The sequence below is a fragment of the Phodopus roborovskii genome, unplaced genomic scaffold (assembly GCF_943737965.1).
Source record: "Phodopus roborovskii unplaced genomic scaffold, PHOROB, whole genome shotgun sequence".
Taxonomy (NCBI): Eukaryota; Metazoa; Chordata; class Mammalia; order Rodentia; family Cricetidae; genus Phodopus; species Phodopus roborovskii.
The window spans coordinates 21543291-21565758 of record NW_026126541.1 but is presented as its reverse complement, the minus strand read 5'-3'; the positions used below and the strand labels follow the sequence as shown (position 1 = coordinate 21565758).

Here is a 22468-nt window from a genome sequence, read left to right as displayed (position 1 = left end):
GTGACTGACCCGGGTGCCAAGTTGCGCTCTGGAGAAAACCCAGGCGCACTGACTGCTCCGGGCGTGGGAGAATTGAAATTGAGCGGGAGACGCCAGCACCTTTCTCCCCCCCCCCCGTTGCAGCACCTTTCTCCTCGGGCCAGACGCGAGCGTGGGCTGCAGGGGAGGAGCTGATGGCTTGCTTGGGTTCACGCTGGGGTGACGATGCTCTTGGGACAGGAAGCTTTTACTTATTGACACGCATCTTGTTAATTTTGTATTACATTTTCAGTGTATTTTAAAATGGATCCTAACCCACTCTCTTTAGGAATAGTACCAGGTAACGAATATTCCATACCAGACGGAGTACTTGCTGTCCCAATAGAATATTAGCTGGTACGGGTACAGAACCATTAACAGTAAGGTTAGACACTCTTCAAGAATTAAGGTCTCGTCTTTGCAGTTAGTATGAATGAACTTATTCATTTAGGGAATTAGAGTCGAAGTGTGCCTTGTCAATGGTCATTCTTCAGGACACACTTCCTGAAAATGGAGCCCTGGTTTCTCGACGTAAGTGTAGATAAAGTGAAGTCAGTTCGAGCTGCAAATTCACTACTTCAGGGGGCCAATTCATCTGGTGTATTTTGTTTCTTTCCCATACACCTGCCCCTGATGACTTCAAAATTTATTTAATTCTCTTGGCCTTGTTTCCATATCTGTAGAATGGGAAGGAGTGTTTAGGTTCCCAGAAAGCTCAAAATATGAGAGACCTTGCCCATATGTTCTCTGCTGTCTCACTAACTCCAAGCACTCAATAGACAGGTTATGTGTTTTTATTATACAAAGTTCTGACATGATATGGGAAGGCCTCGTTAGTACTTTCAATTTACTTACATGAATCTTTTCACCAAACTTTACATATATACTAGTAAAAAATATGAATCAGACTCCAAGAAAATTTGGTGACATCTAGATTCTCCTGAAGGACCTCTCCAATCTCATAGAAGGACAGCCATGCCTTAAGTTGTTCATGAAGCAATTGATTTATTTGCCACAGCTCAGAAAATTACCTTTGTTTTTGGTGGTTGCTTAAACCAATAAAGGTGGAATGGAAAATGAGTCCTTATTTTGTTGTGTGACTCCTGGTCTTCAGGAGGCTGGAAACTAACTCCCTTTGTTGGACCCTATGATTGATTGAGACACCAGAACTGGCCATCATCCCATAGCACAGGCCTGTAGAGGTCAGTAGGTTTAAAATTTTTTTGAGACTGTGTCACTATATCGCCCTGGCTGTCCTAGAATTTACTATGTAGACCAGGCTGGCCTCGAACTCATAGAGGTCTACCTCTTCCTGTTGAGATTAAAGGTCTGTGCCACCATTCCTGGTTAATTTTTCAATTGTATATTGTCTAAGTAAGATTAGGAGATTTTTTTTTGGGGGGGAATTTGGGACTAAATAGCTGTGTAGTCTGGTTGTATTGAACTTGCTAAATAGATGAGGCTGGTCCTGAATTTGTAGCATGTTCTGCTTCTGTTTCCCAACTGCGGGGATTACAGGCTTACGCCACTAAAACAATTGTTTTACTTCAAAACCGATGAAATGCTAGTGTACCCTACATTTAGATTGGTTGGGGGAAATATTCAAACATCTTGATGCACGCTAGAGAGTAATCTAGTGACTCTGCAGGTGTCTACTGGATAGCTTTTATGGGATGTTGGTGTTACTTCAGATTTTTTTTTTCTTGTTTAAGAACTAGATTATATGTAGGGTTGTAATTCCTGCAATGGCCTTCCTCAGTTCTTTTCACTTCATCAATATGGATGTACCTCATCTCATGATCTGAGCAGGGTCTAGCAGAATGAAGTAGCAGAGGAAAGCTGAGTTCTCTCTCTTTGTCTCTCTCTTGAAATTATTTTAACTTTATTAGTATGAGTGTTTTTCCTTCCTGCATGTCTACACTATCTGTGAGCCTGGTGCTGAGGGTGTCAGATCTCTGGGAGCAGGAGTTACAGACGATGATGAGTCACCATGTGGTGCTGGGAATTGAACCTGGGAAGAGAAGCCAGTGCTCTTACCCACTGAGCCGTCTCTGCAGACCCTGGGTTCTCTCTTCCTGCACTGGGCATGGGTCTTTTGTCTTTGGATACTAGAGCTTCTGGAATCCTATACTTTTGGACTTATAGGGGTCATTGTGGTTCCCAGGCCTTCTGATTTCCTTGGAATTGTATTCCTGGTCCTGGCTTTCCATCTTGTACAGAGCCTGTCATGGCAGTTCTTACTTTTCAGAATAGAATGATCCAATGATCCAAGTTTTTTTTCTATCTCATTTCATCTCCTTCCGGCCCTTCATCCTCTCGTTCTTTCCCTTTGATGAGTGGGATCTCACTGTATTACTGAGAATGGTCTCCAGCTTCTTGAGCTCAAGTAATTATTCTGTTTCCGTCTCCTGAATGCTGGAATTATAGTGTGTGTTAGCATGTCCTCACAAGGATTTAATTTTTTAAAACTTAGGTGTGACATACTATGTTTGTGTGTGTATATGATATGCCCCTCTGTGTGTGTGTGTGTGTGTGTGTGTGTTTGTGTGCTTGTGCATGTGCTTGGCATGGGCACATGCTATGATGTGCATGTGGAAGTCACAGAGCTTTATCTGGATTCCAGGGTTGTACTCAGCCTGTCAGGCTTGTGCAGCAAGCACTTTTACCTACTGAGCTATCTTCTGGTCCTCATTTTAATTTTTAATGCAGTAATAGTGTTAGCTGTAATCCATATAAGCAAAACCTTTGTGGACTTTTCTGTAAGGTTTTAGAGTGTGAAAGAGGAAAAAAAAAATGGGAATTCATCTACATTTTTTTTCTCCTCAAACTTACTATGTAGCTCAGACCAGCCTGGAATTCACTATAGTTCTCTTCCATCAGTGCTCTGAGAGTTGAGATCCTAGTATGATTTTAAACTGTGGGTTATAATTTGGACCAATGAATATGTCTCATATCAAAACTACTGGGGCAATACTACAATCAGACTCATGAGCACAAGACCTCCTGTAGATACAGATATCCTTCACCATTTTCACAACGTGGAGAAATGAACACTTGTATTGATTGTCCTACATATAAATAAGGCCTCTTCAGGACATATAAAAAGGAGAAACAAAAGCATATAATTTAGTTGTGCTTTGTAGCCAGTCTTCTAGTATTCTCCCATCCAAGTACTAACCAGGCCCAACCCTGCTTAGCTCCTGAGATCAGATGAGAGGCCTTTCAGGGTGGTATGGCCTTAGACAGTCTTCTATTATTCTGTTGTACTTAACCAGATGGCTGAATGATTATTAATTAAATATCTAGCTTTTAAAGTTCCCTGAAGATCTTGATGATTATCTTTAGATAAATAAAAAGGTAGTGACTCAGTTTATTTGAGCATAAACTTGCCTTTTTCATCATCTTAATATTACTAGAGTAATGCTAACTTATTTTGCCAGCAAGTAAATTGTTTGGAAAATCTTAGTTGAATGAAATGATCAAAAAAATAAGAAATAGCCAGTTTTATAAATTATCAAACTAGGGTTGTTTGCCAGAGTTCTACTGTCATGTAACATTGAGCCTTTAAACATTTCTGAGTTAAGTCTGTAGGAAGAGTTTTTGATTTTTTTTTTTTTTACAGCCAGCACATTTAATGTAGGTAAAGTCCAATTTCCTTATTTTTCTTGGAATTTTGAATAGTCCACTAAGTAAGTTACTTACTTACTTTTCCTTTTTTTGTGATAGTTGTGGTCCAGGCTAGTTCTGAACTTCTACATTGCCTCCCGCTTCAGCCTCCTGAGTGCTAGGATTGAAGGTGTACTTTGCTGAACATGACCTCCTTACAACCTTCCACTTGTTCATATCATTGTTTTAACACTTGTATCAGTAAGCCAACTAGAACAGTGCTCCTTTAAACTGGGACTTTATGAAATAAATTATCAGTGCCCTGTAAAGAGAAGTCATTTTACAGACACAGTGAGAGGTAAAAACCTTTCTGATTATAAATTTGTTTCAGTAACTTTAGTCAAGAGATGTTTTAAGAGTCACAGAGAGAAAGAACTTACTGGTCCAGGGGTTGGACAGATGGCTCAGTGAAGTGCTTGTCATATAAGCCTGGGGACTTGAGTTTAGATTACAAAATTGTTCAACTCCAGGTTCAGGAGAGGTACCCTCTCAAAAACTAAGGTAGAGAGCAGTTAAGGAAGACACACAATATTGATCTCTGGAATCCACACAGATGTACACACACAGACACACACACACACACACACACACACACACACACACCACACACACACCACACACACCACACACGTACACCCCCCCCCCCACACACATGCACACCATTTATAAATGTAGCAAACAAACAGTTTACTGATTCAGACACCACACCTGGGCCCTTGGTGGATGTAAAATCTTTAACCAGATTCTTAAAAAATTTTTGCTCTTTCTCAGAAATAACATGATTGTCCTTTCCTTCTTCTAGCCAACCCTTTCTCTTTATTTCTTTTATCCTATGTTTCTCCTGACTCCCAGCATGCCAAGAAACCGACTTTCAAGTGTGTTTCCCATGTCTCCCATTCTTGATCAAGAATAAAATCTCTGTTGGTGTTTGGTCTTGTTACTGGTTCCATAATTTTGAGGGGGAAAAGGACCCAATTTGATATTTAAAAATAAAGAAACAGCCCTCTCCAAAAAACCCCCAAACCCTGGTGACACTTTCAGAGCTTTTCAGAAACTCTCGTGTGTGGCCACCACACTCCTGTGGAGCAGGCTTCAAATCCAAGCTGAGAGCAGTTGGTTACCCCATAGCACTGTTAGGAACATTTTGCCTGGCAGGTTGGCACTGTAGTTTGTGGGGCTCTGGTAGAGACCACTGATGTCTTATCTTCACTAGCAGTCCGTATTGCACCAGTTGGCAGAGAGGAATCCTCCAGCTCAGCCCCAGCTTGCAGTCTGCATAGCTTGTACCTAAGCAGCATGGTCTTATTGTCTAGGTCTGGTGGGCAATCAGGAGGAATGGAAGTAGCCTCTGTTGTTTTGGGGTCCTTTCGGGCCTCCCCAACCATATAGAGAGGCACCCCATATCTAGTACTGGAGTTTTTCTTTGATAAACAATGGCTTCTAGGAACAGTGTTATCTGGACATGCAGACAGGCTATCTCTCTTTAAATTTTTTTTTTACTCATTTTTAAATTATGCTTGCAAAGTAGTGGGTTATGTATGGCTTTTTCATACCCTTCAGTTCACCTAGCCCTGTTTCCCTGTCCCCTCTTCTCCCTGCCTCTCAGCTTCCATCTTTAATCAAGCCTGTCCACCCTCAGTGTTGACTCTATTTTCAAGTCACCTATGTTCTACTGGCCACTCTCTCTTTGAACATGCCCCTACCCCCACTAGAAAGTAGGCCCTTTTAGTTTTATTTATTTTTAGCTTTTACAGGCACTCCAAGTTTAATGCATACTAAAGATTCAAAGCTAGGATCCATTTATCAGAGAGACACATAGGTTTGTTCTCTTGGCCTGGGTCACCTCATTTAGTAAAACTTTTCCCCGGGAACTTCACTACAGTGGCTTAGCTAAATTGACAGGCTTCCAGGGTGCAGTCTAAGTGCTCCTCCCATCCTTAATCAGACAGCCTTCTCTATAGTGACTGCTGGTGAAGATGAGTGTTCATGATGTTTAGAATGATGGATAGTTTAGTGTTCATCCTTAAATAAGGCATGTATACTGCCCATTCTAAAGTCCAGGAATTATTGTGGAAGATGGATGAGAAAGACTGTCAGAGCCTGAGGTTAGGGAGAAGAGATGGAGATGCTGCCTTGAGGGCATGACACACAGTCTGGGCACATCAGCAGCAGCCAGTCATGGATGGGATGGCCTTGCTGTAGTATTGGCTACTGGTAGATTCTCGGAGAAGGACAGTCAATACCTTGCGTGGTGTACCAAATGGTAAGCCAACCAGGCTTCAATGGTAGTTCCAAACCTGTGGCCACAGAGACAGTCCTGGGTAAAGTTAGAGGGTCATAAAACAAAGCAAAAAGGCATGGATGTGGGAAAGGGACCTAAAAGGAGGAGAGGGCATAGCAGTGCCTTAGGTAGGGTTTCTGTTACTGTGAAGACACACCATGACCAAGGCAACTCCTATAAAGGAAAACATTTAAATAGCTGCCTTACGGTTCAAAGGTTCAGTCCATTATCACCATGGTGGGCGAGACGTGGCAGTATGCAGGTAGACATGGTGCTGGAGAGTTGTAAATCTTGCACAGGCAATAGGAAGTAGTCTGGGACACTTGATGTGGCTTGAACATATATGAAACCTCAAAACTTACCTCCACAGTGACACACTTTCTCCAACAAGACCACACCTACTCCAACAAAGCCACACCTCCTAATAGTGCCACTCCCTATGGGAGCTGTTTTCTTTCAAACTATCACAAACAGGGAAATAAAAATGCAATATATATGTACACATAGAAAACATTTTATACATACATATACATGTAAGTATGCATACACATATATGTACATGTATATGAAATTGTCAAAGGAAAATTTAATAAATATTAAAGAGAAACTATAAACAAAACCAAACAAACCAAAAAAGCCTTATGTACCATTAGTTGGGAACATTTTTTATTGTTTGCCTATAGTTAATTTTTTTACCTTATGTAAAAGTTTTTTTTTTAATAAAATGAAATTAAATTTTTTCCTTTGTGCTTCTGGAATTTTGTCATAGTATAAAAGTCTGTGTTCTTATAAGGGGCTTTACCTGTATTTTCTTTTGGTACTTGAATGATTTTTTTCTTTTACATCTGATTCTTATTGCATATTTTGGGATAAGGTATAAGAAATGGCTCTATATCCCTTTTTATATGCAATCCAGATAGCTTAATACGAATTATTTTAAAAGTAGATCCTCCCCCCACCCCACATCGACTCTAGATGTTGTTGCTATTGGGTACTGAATTTTCTTCATAGTGGTACTGCATCTGGTTTCTCTATTCTTTTAATGTTTTTATGTCTGTTCCCTGCTAATTAAGGAGGTTTTGCTGATTGTTATATCTGATTGGGCTATCTCTATCTTGTTACTCACTTTTTCTTTTAAAGGGGTTTCCTGGTAATTCTAGTTTATTCTTCAAGTGAACTTTGTAATCAACTTGCCTAGCTCTTAAAAAAAAAACCTTGAAAGTATTTTATTATGATCAAGATAAATTTATAGATTAGTTGGAGATACATCTTGGTAATTTTAAGACTGTCTATCCAAGAACATAATACGATTTGAGAGTATTTCATGAATACATTTTAGAACTCTTAAGATTAAGTGTATAGTTGTAGTTATGTGCCTTGTAGAGACATTTTGGTCAATGACAGGTTTCAAATATGATGGTAGTCCCATAAGATTGTAATGGAGTTGGAAACTTCCCGTTAGATAGTAATTTCATTGTTGTGATAATGTCATAGCGCAGTGTATCAATGTCATATTTGTGGTGAAGCTGTGGTAAAGAGATCTGCTATACTGCTGGTCATACAAAAGTAAAGGTTGTACAATTATATGCTTTTTTTCAAGACAGGATTTTTCGTGTAGCAGCCCTGGCTGTCCTGGAACTCACTCTGTAGACCAGACTGTCCTTGAACTCACAGAGATCTGCTTGCCTCTGCCTCCTGAGTGCTGGGAGTAAAGGCATGAACCACTACCACTTGGCCAACTGTATACTTTTTAAAGAGGCTATTAGTGGTTTATTATTATTATATTCAAATTATTTTATTCTTTAAAAAGTTTTATTTTTATTTATGTGTATGTGTTTGCCTCTGCCTTAGTTTAGTGTACCACATGAATAAAGGTACGTGCAGGAGCCTGAAGAGGGTGTTGGATCCCCAGGAACTGGAGTTACAGGCAGTTGTGAGGCATCTGTGGTACTGGGAGCTGATCCTGGGTCCTCTGGATGAGCAATAAGCACTCATAACCCTTGAGCTAGCACTCAAGTCACCAATTTAGATTTTGCTTTTTCTGTGTAAAGTTAGCTGTAAGATAGCGTCAGGTCCTAGGAGGCGAAGGCATTGTTGTTACAGGAGATCACAGCTCTGTGTATAGCATTGCCCCCAAGACCTTCCAGTGGGGCAAGATGTGGAGGTGAATGACAGTGCTATGTGGTTCTAGGTCGCCTAGGCTCCTGTAGGCGAGCTTTCTTTTTGTGTGTGTGTGATAGTTGGTACTGAACTAAGGCCTCCTGCTTGCTAAGCAGGTGGTCTCCCATTGGGTTATGTTTCTGTGTCTTATTTTTCAACCAAAAAGTAAAAAAGAAAACAATAAAAGAAATTAAAAATAGTATATACTATATACTATGTAGCTAGATGTGTGGCAGGCTGTGCCACTTGATTTTGTATAAATACACTCTGCAGTGTTCACTCCATGACAAACTCTCTCACAACGCATTTCTTAGAACATAGCCAGTGAATTGGGGATACAACTCAATGATAGGGTATTTGTTTAATATTCACTGAAGCCATGAGTTTGGTCCCTAGTACCACCAAAAAAGAAAAGAAAAGGAAGCAAGCAAATGAGGGAGGGAGAGAGGGGAGTGGAGAGGAGAGGGAGGGAGAAATAGGAAGAACATAGTCCCATCATTAAGTAGCATTATGACTGTATTTGATTTTTTGTTATTTTAATTGAGCCTTTTCTTATGTCTTGTAATTGGTTTTATACATACACAATAAGCACATATTACTGTGGTTTAGTTTATTTGTTAAAGGCTTTATTCCTAGGGTGGTTCTATTGGAAAGTGGTAAAACCTTTAGGAGGTGGAGTGTGTTAGGGTTCTCTAGAAGCACAGAACTTACAGAATGAATCTATATATAGGGAAAAAGGGGATTTATTAGAATGGCTTATGGGCTGTGGTCCAGCTAGTCCAACAATGGTTGTCTACCAATGGGAGGTCCAAGAATCCAGTAGTTTATTTAGTCCACGAGGACAGATGTGTTACTAGTCCTCATTATGCTCTGGAATCCTGAAGAAGTAGGCTGTAAGCAGCAAAGGAATGGACTTGCTAGCGAGAACAAGGGTGTAAGGAGAGGGCGAGCCCAAATTAAAGGTGGGTCTTCCCATCCCAAAGATCTAGATTAGAAGTGACCCTTCCCACTTCAAATGATTTAATTAAGAAAAAATCCCTCACAGATGTGCTGAGGCATTTGGGTTTTAGTTAATTCCGGATGTAGTCATGTTCACAACCAAGAATAGCTATCATATGGGGTGTAATGAGAAGTCCTTGGGTCACTGGGGACATGCCCTAGAAGGGTGCTGTGGGACCCCAACCTCTTCCTCTTTTGCTTTCTGGCTGATGAGGAGACCAGATTTGCTCCGCCATGTGCTCTGCCTTGCCACAGCCCAAGGCAGTGACCTCCCAGAGTGAGCCAGGATAAACCCTTCACTATAATTATTTCAGATATTTCTGTGTAGTGACAGCTAAGTCTCTCTCTCTCTCTCTCTCTCTCTCTCTCTCTCTCTCTCACACACACACACACACACACACACACACACACACTCCCTCCCTCCCTCTACAAACACTGGTCATCTTTGTGCCTACAGCCCTTCTTACCGCCCAGTGCCTTATGCAATCTCCGCAAATACTCTAGCACTGAGCTACACCCTTAGCCCCAGATGCCATCTTTTTGACTATTATCTTATTTAAACTTTTATCATTCACAGTTAAATTGTTGTTTCCTCCATTGATTTTGTTGAACTTTATAATAGTTTTTGTGTTCCTGTAGTAAAATATGACCTAGAGCAACTTAAGGAAGAAAGGAAGGTTTGTTTTAGCTTATGGTTCCAGAAGGATAGAGTCCTCATAGTGGGGAAGGCATGGATTGGCTGCAAGAGCAGGAGGCTGGGCGATCCCACACAGGAAACAAAGAGAAGAGCAAGTTGGACAAGGTTGTTCCCCCCATAAGCCCACCCCCCAGTGGTGTACTTCTGCCAGTAAGGCTCTGATGTGAGATGTCCTTCTGAGTGCTGTGAATATGTGTTGTTTTTATTGGTTCATAAATAAAGCTGTTTTGACCAATGGCCAGGCAGAATATAGCTAAGCAGGGGGGGGGGGAATCCAAACGAAGATGCGGAGCAAGTCAGGGAGATGCCATGTAGCAGCCTCGAAGCAAGATGTGAGGTAACAAGCCATGAACCATTGTTGCAAAATATAGAATATTAGAAATGGGTTAATTTATATGTAGCTCTAGCCAGTAAGAAGTCTGAGCCATTGGCCAAACAATTATAATTAATGTTCAGTGGTTTTTGGGAACTGGTGGGCGGGACAAGAAATCTCCAACTATGAGGCAACACCTCCTAAAGGTTCCCTAACCTCCCCTAACAATACCATCAACCCAGGGGATCAAATGCTCAAATACAGGGGCCAGTGGCAGACATTTTTCATTTAAATATCCACAGGCTTTGTGTGTGTGTGTGTGTGTGTGTGTGTGTGTGTGTGTGTGTGTGAGAGAGAGAGAGAGAGAGAGAGAGAGAGAGAGAGAGAGAGTGTGTGTGTGTTGGTTTTGTGGTGCTGTAGCCAAAGTATTGGAAACAACTACTGGCAGGAAAGATTGATTTTGCCTCACTGCTTCAAGGATTTTAGGATATTAGGCAGGGAAGGCAAGGCAGAGCCCCTCAGTCCATTGTAGTAGGAGTGTGTACAGGCTCCTCCCATCCTGCAGGACCAGAAAGTGAGGGGGGAATTAGGCATCCCCTTAGAAGATCGATTAGGACCCACCCCTATTAAAATTGCATTTGTGGGAGGTGGGTGCAAAGTGTAGAGGTCTGAGAAAAACTTGTCGGGTCCCTCCTACCTTTACGTGGCTTCAGGGATGGAACCAGGTTGTCAGGATTCTGCAGCAAGTGCCTTACCCACTGAGCCATCTCACCAGCCCCAGACTCCGCCTCTGAGAGGCCCCACAGCCTCCAAAGATGACACTGCAGCTGGGGTGTTCAAAACGTTGACCTGTGGGGGGTATTCAGACTCAACCCCACAATAAATAATGCATTTAGAAAATCTTTTACTTTCTTCTTAAATCTGATGTTTCTTTTTTATTTTCTTTGTTTTTCTTCTCTTTTCTGACTATTAAGTCTAAGGCACAAATTGAACACAGTACAGGTTGAGTTTTTCTAATCTAAGAAATCTGTCTCCAAGATGTCCGGAGTCTGAGATTTTTTGAGCACCACCATAATGCCACAAGCGGGGAAATCCCACACCATGGGTTGTTTTATGTTCAGTTACCAAAAATAGTGTGTCAAATTGTGGTTCAGCTCTGTGTAGGAGGTATATTAAGTCTAAATGCATTTCACGTCTCCTCCCCTTAAGATGTGCTGTCTTATGTATGTGCAAGTTTCTCAACATCTGAAGGAAGAAGATAGCAGACCTTTAGTCCTGAGCACTTTGGATTGGAGCTGCCTTGCCTGAAGAATGTCAGAATCCTTTCTGTCCCCTAACTGCTGGGGATGCTTGTAGCGTCTCTCCCCAGGACAGCTCTGACTTTGGGGCTAGGGGAGTGTTTAACAGAAGGCTGACTTTTGTTCTGTTTTTCTGCACCTTTGGGTGTAGTCCTCTGATTTTTTTTTTTTTTTCTCAATTCAGCAGTGGCTGAACTGATGCCTGATTTTCCACTAAGGAAACATTCTTGCTACTGCAGAGTAGCTTCGTGGTGGTGATCTGGGCCTCCTGTGCTGTGGGAGCTGGTGTGCTGGATATTTTGTTTGGTAAGGTGAGGCTGGTCTGCTTGCTGCCTTGGGACAGCTTTGAGGCAGTGCAGTGTCTGCTTCATGGAGCCACTGAAGCTCTCCTTCAGTTCCTGGGCTTTGCATAGTGGTCTAACCCTGACCTCTACAGAGTGAGACCTGGAGAAGAGCAGTTCCAGCCTGATGCTTTCATGGAGGCTTCTTATCCTTCTTTCTGTTTTTTCTGCAGTCAGTAGTCAAATCTGTTCTAGACTTTCTGCCCCTAGATGGTCAGCTAGTTGTATTTTATTAAATCATCCATCTGTTCAAGTTTATAAAATACTTTGGAGTTAAGTACAATTATAATTTAATAATATGCTCTGTTTTGGATGGTACCTCTCTCTCTCTCTCTCTCTCTCTCTCTCTCTCTCTCTCTCTCTCAGGGGAGAGAGAAACCTGAGAGAGGGTTTCTCTGTGGCTTTGGAGCCTGGAGCTTATCCTAGAACTAGCTCTGTAGACCAGGCGGGCCTTGAACTCACAGAGATCTGCCTGCCTCTGCCTCCCAAGTGCTGGAATTAAAGGTGTGCCCCACCAGCTGGATGGTATTTTTCTTGTCAGTTCTAGTTTTGGGCAGTTGCAACTTCAGTCACTGACCACCCTCCTCCCCCAAACATACACACTTGGGCTAGTGGCTTGTCTGTTGTTGATTTATGTGTGCATTTTGTGTGTTTGTGAGCATGTGCATGTGGAGGGCAGAGAACAGCCTTGGTTGTTGGTCTACTTTCCATGATAGGGTCTCTAACTGTATTGGCAAGTGTTCATTCACATGCTGGCTTTTTTCTTTTTTTCTTTTTGGTCCCCAACTCTGACAAAAATTGATCCTCAGTGTCTTGTGTAACCAATTTTTTTTTTGACATTTTCCCCCCCCCTCCCCCCCCCATGCTCCCCATTTACTCAGGAGATCTTGTCTTTTTTCCCCTTCCTAGGTTGGATTCGTGTGTATCTCTTAGGGTCCTCTTTGTTACTAGCTTCTCTGGGGTCACATCCTGTAGGCTGGTTGTCTTTTGCTTTATGTCTGATATCCACTTATGAGTGAGTACATGTTGTATTTGTCTTTCTGGGTCTGGGTTACCTCACTCAGGATGGCTTTTTCTAGTTCTGACCATTTGCCTTCAAATTTCATGTTGTCATTTTTTTTTTTAACCTCTCAGTAATACTCCATTGTATAAATGTAACCACATTTTTCTTATCCATTCTTTGGTTTGCTTCTAGGTTCTGACTATTAGGAATAATGCTGTTATGAACATGGTTGAACAAATGTCCTTGTGGTATGAGTGTACATCCTACTCAGGTTGCTGTGCTTTCCAGACAAACAATTGACCATTGGATGAGTGCTTCATCTCTTTGTGATTGTGCGAATTTGAACCTTCTGCTTAACTGATAGAATTATTTAGTTGTTACAAGCACTTTCCCACCAGCTTGATCCCAGAGCCATGTCAGTTGCAAAATAACCCAGAGACATTGTAATTATGTAACTCTTAGCCGTTCACTAGTGTTTCTTATTGGCTAGTTCTGTCTTAAATATTAACTCATAATCCTTTCTTCCTGAGATCACATTGCAACTCCACTACATTTCCCAGAATCCTCCACCTCTCCTAGTCCCACCTATCTTGCCTTCCTATTGGCCAACAGTGCTTTATTCATTAACCAATAAGAGAAACATATTTACAGAATGACATCCCCCATCATTTGGTGGTGTAGTTTTTAAAAAAGTTATTATTTTTTACATTCCCATCCCTCTTTTCCCCACTCCCGGACTCCCCCACTCCACTCACATCTGCTCACGTGAGAAGTGCTATAGGTTTTTCTCCAGTGATTTTATTTGTGGTTTTGCCCTAGCTGTGTCTATATATTGGGATCTTTCCTTATTACTGTTTCAGAGAAGTTTTGCTGTTTGTGTTAAGAGGGCCTAGTCTTGTTGTCTTTTTATTTTATTTTATTTCATTTTTTGAGACAGTGTTTCCCTGTATTGCTTTGGAGCCTGTCTTGGCACTCGCTCTGTAGATCAGGCTGGCCTTAAACGCATACCTGACTCTGCCTCCCAAGTGCTGGGATTAAAGGTGTGTACCACCAAGAGTCTAGTCTTTGTTCTGTGAAAATTTTTGTCTCTGTTTTGGGGTATGTAAATATCAGTGTTACATTTTTGTTTTGAAAAATATATTACTACATTTGTAATTTTTCGCATCACAAAGTGACTTTTTCTTATTTTGCTCTGGTTTTATATGTTCTTTTTGCTGTGTTGCTGAGAAGCCAACTCTTTCTTAATTGCACATTTCGTAAAGCACATTTCTTCTTAATTGTAAACTAATGTTCCTGTGAGGGATTTTGGCAAAGCATTAAAGTGCAGCTCTTAAGCCATTGGCAAAATGCACCTTAGATCTGCCCTATACAGAACTAAACTTTCTAGGGAAGCCATCTCTGTCCACATGCATTAGTTTACTTAATTGTTGCCAGATTTTAAAATTACAAATGATGCTAGCAATTGTTTATTTTAGAGGACAAATAAAATGATACGTGTTGGGTACTTCCATTTCCCACCCTTTGTATTTTACCAAGTAGTCGGAAAGTCTACAGGAAGGGACAGCTCTTTGGTCAGGAATGTGAAAACAGGAAGGAGGAAGTCTATTGGAAGTGTGTGTTGGCTGATTACACCATCAGCTCTCCCATAGAGGATGTTCATTAGTGAGTATGCGAGCTATTACCCAGCCTTAGAGAGACTGCTAATGCCAGACCCATGAGTGTCAACTCATTACAGGAAGCAATGTTAACTAATGTTAACTAATGTTTCCTCTACACGGATGGGATACTGGTAGTGTGAACAAATCACAGGAACCCCACACAGTGGAATACAAGGCAAGTAATAATCCCTTACAATGTGTGTCCCTATTCAGTACTACAGATGGACAAAACCAGAGGTCCAGTCCCCAGCGCCTTTACTCTTAAAGGGGGTGTGGTGCGTTAACTATTATACAAACATTTTTCAATGTTTCGAATTTCAACTGAACTTGCCATTATCTTATAAAGGGTTATATTTATTTTATTAGATTTATTAATTTGATTTATGTGTGTGTTTCTATGTGCACCATGTATGTTCTTGATGCTGCAAAGTACAGAAAAGGGTCTTGGATTTTGTAGAACTGGAGTAATGGGTGGTTGTGAGCTATCATGTGGGTGCTGGGAGTCCAACCTGGGTCCTCTGTAAGAGCAAAAAAAGGCTCTTAACTTCTGAACTGTGTCACTAGCCCTTTATAAAGCATTTTAAGATTACACATAGCAAAGTAGATAAGCTATTTTGTGGGCAAATATACACAGAATTGTGTTTTGTAAACAAGGAATCTTTTCCAGGATTCTCTGACAAAAGAAATTTGATCTTCTGTCTTATAGCCCCTTCTCTAAAGTTCTTAGGACCACTCAATTGCTGTGAAGCCAGAGGGTACCCTTGGTGTGGATACCCAGCCAGTCTTAGGATGTCTTGATCTTTGTTGTTATTATTAGTTATTGTTATTATCTTGTAGTAGTACAATATCACAGTTGGTTTGGGAGGAAAGCATATGAAATCTTGCTGGCATTATTGTCAGCGTCGTAATCTGGAGTATTCGGAACACTATTCCCTGTAGTCTACCCATTTCACCTTGGCTTTAGAGTCTTATTTCTAGATCATGTGATGCTTCCTAGAATTATGTTATCATTGCACAAATTGGCTGACGAGATAGCTTAGCTGGATGAGGAGCTTGCTGCCAAGCTTGCTGACCTGAGTGCAGTCCCTGGAATGCACATGTCGGAAGGAGAGAGCCAACTCCCTTAGATGGTTCTCTGGCCTCCTCTTGTGTACCATGCACAGGCGCATGTGTGCGTGCGTGCATACACATCACAGTAAATATGTAAAGATAGATTGCACTGCCCACAGTTCTGTTAGAAAGCTTGGCTATTTTACTAGTTTGTGATTTTAGCATCATCTGCACACAACATGAATAAATCATAAAGTAATCTGTAGGTCTTTAATGTAGATATAGAAAATGGAGCACAGTTTGATAATTCAGTTCATTTAATTAAAGAGTTAGTGTTGAGTTTGTATCAGCTTTTGGTATCAATAGTACACATGCGTCTTACATATTTTTTTAAAACTCAAATACTGGCTTTAATATAAAATTACTTTTATTTATTCTTCTCTCATATATTGTATCCCAGCTGCGATAAGATTATTTTTATGTGTGTTCTTCCAGTACCTAATGCTTACTAAATGTCAGGTAGTGTGTAATAGATAAAGGTTTATCCTATACCATGCTGGTCACTCATAGAAGCTTGAGACTGGAGAATTTTTTATTGTATTTATAGTTCTGTTTCACTATTTTAAGTATTTACTTTAAAGTAATGAATAACAAGATAAGATAGCTTTAAAAAGAAAAATAGCCGGGCATGGTATATACCTTTAATCCCAGCATTCAGGAGACAGAGGCAGGTGGATTTATATGAGTTTGAGGTCAGTCTTATCTACAGAGCAAACTCCAGGACAGCCAGGGATACATAGAGAGACCCTGTGTTGAAAACAAAAAAACAAAACAAAGGAAAAATCTTATTTTTATTTTGGTTTTATACTACTCAGATGTCAATTATGTTGAACGTGAGATTCATGTACATTGATGCAGTAGTAAGATTGCTGACGAAGAGTGCCCTCTAGTGACTGATTCTTGTTACTAAAAATTTACACTTTGTAGCCTCACATTTGTGAATTGACTATAAAGACTGCATCAGTTCTCAAAGAACTGAGACTATAACAATACACTAAATAGTCTGGGTGGTGGTGGTGGTGCATGCCTTTAATCCCAGCTCTGGGGTGGGGGGTGGGGAAGGGTCAGAGGCATAGGCAGAGGCTGGGGCCGATGGATCTCTGAGTTCAAGGCCAGCTAGTCTACAGAGTGAGTTCCAGCACGGCCAGAGCGGTTACACAGAGAAACCCTGCCTTGAAAAACAAAAACAAACATGTTGAACAAAAAATAAAAGACCCAGTGACTAGTATTGGGATTCAAGCTTCAAGCTGAAGATCAGAAAAGCAAAGCAGACAGCCACTAGCTCTCACTCTAGCTCAGACTGACAGGTGATTCTGGCTCCACCAAACCTCAGACTGAAATCCTAGACGTCTATGCTCTCCTCAACGTGGCTGGAGAATCCTGAGACTAAATTTCCTACCCTCAATGTGGCTGGGGAATGAATGCCAGCTCTGAGACCTTATCCCTGTCTTTAATACCTCTCAGGAGTTCTGGGATTAAAGGCAAATGACCCCAAGTGCTGAGACCATCTTTGTGTGAACTGTTGGTCTTTAGGACTGGATATGTTGCTTATAGCCCAGTGTAGCCTTGAACTAACAGAGATCCGGCTACCTCTCCCTACCAAGTGGTGGGGTTAAAGGTGTGTACCACTGCTGCCTGGCTTTCTGGCTTTTAGAGCTTGTGGATGACTTTGCTTTCTGAATCCTCAGGCAAGATTTGATAAATCATAAATAGTATTATACACTAAATAAATTTGATGTGATGTTTGACTAAAACAATAGAAGGCCTGGGGGAGTTCCATGTTATTGGAGACTTATCTAGTGTTACTGTGCAATCCTGAAGGAATTGTCTTGAGCTAGAACTGGAAATAAATGGAAGCTACGTATTGAAGCTTATGTAGGCTAAGGCATCCTTGAAATGGAATTTTCTCCAAAATTAAGTAGTTTCTTGAGCAAATGTTTTACTCATTTAAGTTAGGTGGAATCTGTTATTTGTTTGGAAGAAAATAACTTCAAATCATGTGATTTTTTTTTTTTATGAATAAAGAGCCTTTCTCCCACATGGCATCTCCTTCATTGTCTTTGAGTAATGCTTTATTTACCTCACCATGGTTTCATACATAGTGGTTCTGAAAGTCCAGAGCCTTAAGTATACCTAAAATGGTTTGTAGTTTTCGGGTCCATCTCAGGCTCCAGCTGCAGGGTCTTGGGGATTCTGAACTGCATCTGAAAGACTGGATTATATTCTTAACCTGTGATAGCCAAGAATGAAAAATGTACCCAGAAACAAAATGGTCACTTGTGTTGTAGCAAATAGACTATCACAGTGTAGCCCCTCCTCCCCCCCATTCACATACGCATGCACGGGGACTGGTAGCTTTATCAGGGAAAGTGGTCTCTGTGCATTGCAGACAACTTTTGCCTTGCGACTGTGCTCATATACTGACTGGATGCTTATGTTCCTTCTGGAAGGATGCGGTCCTTTGTTTAAGGAAACATCTAAAGTCTTTTCAGTTGCCATGTGATTGTTAATGGCAGCTTGGTGAGTTTATAAATTTATCATGTAATAGAATTTTTTTCTGAGTCTGTTTTGAAGCTGGTGTCAAACAATTTATATTGGATAGAGTGGTTTTCTAATAGATTTTGGAAATTTATAATCAGTTTTTTTGTAGTTACATTTAAAATTGCCTTCATAGCAGCATTTGAAAAATGTTGTTTGTCAAAATCTAGTAGTCATATCGTGGTTAGTTATTTTGTTAAATATATTTAATATAAAGCAGACATTTTATGATATTAATAAGAAAGAGTGTTATTCAGAACCTGAGAATTTAATTTAGATGTGCAATTATTTAAAGAGGAAAGATAAGTAATTTCATCAATATGAAATATTAAATTTGTATTAGAAATAAAGTAAGAATGATAATCTGGAAATTAAGCTTGACTTGGCATCTGAAGAACTGATGAGGAGCCAGCAGGAATGCCTGGACTTGAAGGATGTGAAGGCAGTTTTTATTGCTGGAGATGCAGATTAAACCTACTGTGTCACTTGAGTGGCAGCAGAAGCACCCTTGTAGCTGATATTTGAAGGGTCTCAAGAGAGTTGGTGACTCCCATAGTCAGAGACAAAGCAGTACATTTTTTCTCAGAAAGGTTTGACATCAGGAAGTGAAAGTTGGCCATAGTGCCTGGAGATGCCTGAGAGTACTTTTTCAGGGTTGCTAGCACGGGAGTCCTTTTCCTTGCTAGGCTTTTTTTTTTTTTAAAGCAGTTATGTTTTAATAAAAATGCATTTTTTTAATGCTGGTGGCTGCCATAGTATCCTTCTGCATAATAACATTTGCAGACATTGGCTTGGACCTGGGCTTTCTTGGCTATGCATCTCACACATCCCATTAGAGAATGAAGCATTATGGGATAGAGGGGAAAAGGCCTTTTAATTATAAAAGACACTATAGTTATTTCAGTAAAAATAGGTATATGTGGAATAGAGGATTAAATGCTTTGGGATTATATAATTTTTTTTTCTCAAAGCTTAAATGTTTTAGGAAAAATATTATGTTTTGGGAGCCAATACGTTATGTTTTCTTCCCGGATATTGTGTTGGACTTGCTTTTTATAATGAAGACATAGTAAAAGAAAAAGTATAGAAAATCGTATGAGGATAATGTGCTTTTTGATGAAAAGAAATCTGATTACTGGAGATGAGAGTCCTTTTTTTACATTTCTTGGGACTTAAATTTTTTTCTCCACCAGAAAGACTTTTTCTTTACCAAAATAAAACTATAACATATTACTAACTTGTTTCAGTTACAGAATGCAATTTACACATCTATCAGAACACTGAAGTCACTAGACTTACCAGATTACAGTTAATAATAAAAGCATTCATTTCACTTCACCCATTTTAGCTTGTAGAACCTTCCTGATGTACCAGCATCAATACTTTTCCAGAATCCTCTTTCTCTAAACTTCAGATGCTTCTAAACTTTAGAATTTCTCTTTTAATTTTCTTGTTTTTTTAATATTTTCAACCACTAGGTGGAGTCCTATACAAATAATTAAAAAAAAAAAAGACGTCTGTGAAAGAGATAATTCTGCTTAAATATCCAAGAGCCTAATAACAGTAGATAATCAGATATTATAGAATAGCTTATAACTGAACACTTGGCTTTGGTGTGTGAGATATGAGATGAAGATGGATTGTGTCTGTACTAAAAAGATTAGCCATGTCTAAGACTTTTTGTGCATTCCTGGTTGCTAAAATTAAAATATGGGGATACAGTCTTCAATGTAGGGGTCTCGTGTTTCTGTTGTACTGTTGTTGTGTGGCATAGGCTCTTGCCAGAAGACTTTATTGTGCTAAGCATTTGGAAAGGTGACTGGATCTTTTTAAACATGTTTTTAAAAAGTGATTCTTTGGAAGTTTCACATCATGCACCGCAACCCCACTCATTTCCTGGTCCTTCCATGTCTGCTTTCCACCCTTGTAGCGTCCCCCCCAAAAAAAGAAAAAAAAATGGTAAAAAACAAAATAACCCCCAAACCCAAACAACAGCAAAACAAACAAACAAAACAGCAAAACAAACAAAACAACTTGCTCCTCTGTTTTGGCAGGCCCGCCATCACTTATTTGTGGCATTGGGACCTTTGGTGTATTGAACAGTATACCCTTTTGCCCAGACAGCTTTACTTGCCCTGAGCTGTTGGTCAGGTTCAAGGCCCCTGGCTTCTGGTACACGGACAATACTGGACCCTCAGGGAGGTTCCTAACTTAGACGTGGAGGCAGTTATGGTTCCGCAGGACCAGCCCCTTCGTGAGCTCCCCCAGCTCATCCACGGGGTAGATACTGGGGAGTGCCAACTCAAAACCTTGGCTGTGGGCCTGGTTGGTAGCTGGGTTGGTTAGCCTGGGCCTTCCACTAGGACCACCCTCTCAAGTGGAGAGCAGGGCTAGCTCTCCCATCTAGACCAATTCTGCTCCCATCCCACCACCTCACCTCCTGGCAAGGGGCAGGGTCAGCTTCCCCCAGAGTGGTGCGGGCAAGGGGCGGAACCAGCTCTCCTGCCTCTCGCTGGTGAGAGGCGGGGCCAGCTCTCCCAGGGCCATCGAGCGAGTGGTGGGCCTGCTCAGCATGGCCCTCAGACATCAACACGGATTTAGGCAGCAGTGTAGACCACGGGCATCCTCATTGCCTTTGGTGGTAACACGGTCGTGGACAGCAACACAGACCCTGGTTGCAGTAGGGCTGTGCACCCAGACATGGCCCTCGGAGGCAGCAGAGGCACCGGCATCGGTTGGTAGCACAGGACACTCCCATCAGCCTGTTGCTCACAGCCGGCTCTGTCTCTCTCCACAGCACACGAACCACTCTGCTTTTCTTTCTCTCCCATTTCTCCACCATGTATTTGCGCCTCGTGGTGGTGCCGGTTGGCCGGAGGCAGTGGGCAGGCCTCTGGCCACTGTCTGCCGCCTTCCTGTTCCTTGACTGAATTCTTGACTTTGACAACACTATCAGCGTATGGACCACCAAGGTACCACCTCAGTGGGCTGGAGAGATGGCTCAGGGTTCGGTACCTAGCCCTCACATGGTAGCTCATAATTGTAACTTGAGACTCAGGGAGTGTGACGCCCTCTTCTGGGCTCCAGGGGCTCTGCATTCCCATGGTGCACAAACATACATGCGCACAAAACTACACACATAAAAATAGTCTTTTTAAAAAGGCATTTTGCTTGTTAAAAAAAAAAAAAGTACCACCATAGTGAATGTGGAGTAGCATAGCATTTATCAGCCTTCTCGGGTCCTGTCTTGCTAGTCTGTTGTATTTATGAACACGGGTGTGTTTGTGGGAGCTTGGTTAGGCTTCCCAGTAGATATTGGAAATCCTGGGGAAAATCTCTTAAAAATAGTTTCGTTAAAGCTGTGTGTCACTGAAAATTTTAGAACAGTAATGTAACTTACGCTAATATATTACGCCCACATAGTAACCAGCTTTGGGTTAAAGAGTAATACTGACTTGTTCTTTATCCTGCCCCGCAAATCACTTTCAAAGAGTAAGGATGCTCCTTCAAGGTAAAGTGAGTTTTTTTCAGAGAAGCCCAGGAGGGACCTGGTGTTCCCTCTTTAGTCTTGCTCCTCAGTTTGTTGCATTTGTAATCTGCTGCCGCCTAACAATTAGCTACGCCCCAGTAGTTCCCATCCCCTCTTCCTGCTCATCGGTTGATTTCACCTGATGGGTGGGTGCAGCAGTGCCCACCAGGGATCCCGTGCTGAGTCAGCCCCCATTGCTGGTCTCCAGAGGTGATCTATGTGGCTGCCCGATGGTGCTGCTCATCCGCACTCCACCCGCTCTCACGGCCCTCTTTGAAAGTCTCTTAACGCAGTATTTTTAAATTATACTGCGTCGGGTAGCTTTGGGGTTTAGTCTTGGCCGTGTTTTGTATGTAAATTTAGACTTCTGTGTTAATCCTCCTCATTGCATTGAAAACGGCTGCTGGCCGGAGTGTGCTGTGGAGGTGTATGGAGTATTTAATGAGGCCCTGCGTGAGAAGCACTGTGTAGTAAGCACCCAGTTGGTAATTTTATTACCACTATCACTAAGACATAAGCAGCCCTCCTGACTGCTTACCTGGGTTCTGGGGACCTGAATGCCAGTCCTTGTGCTTTCATGGCTGAGCCACACCCCTCCTCACCCCAGCCCTGGGAGTCTGAATTGTGAGCACCCCTACATCAGACTGACGATATACCACACAGCACTGAACTCAAGTGCTTCATCCATAGCCCATGAACCTTGAATAAAAATGGTGGCCAACTGTTTTGGGTGCTTGTAACAAAGGGTTCCATAGGGTGTAATATTTTTCAATTAGACCCAGTGCAGCCTCTGATAGACTGGGGTGACCTATCACCCTCTCCCACTCTGTCCCTCCTGTACTTCCCTTCACCCACTA

General features: G+C 41.5%; 1 protein-coding gene across 2 annotated transcripts in view; it reads left to right on the top strand.

Annotated features, from left to right (window-relative positions):
* Exoc6 (exocyst complex component 6) overlaps positions 1-22468 on the top strand; it is a 139293-nt gene that overhangs the window by 13866 nt on the left and 102959 nt on the right. The gene's annotated exons all lie outside the window — the stretch shown is intronic.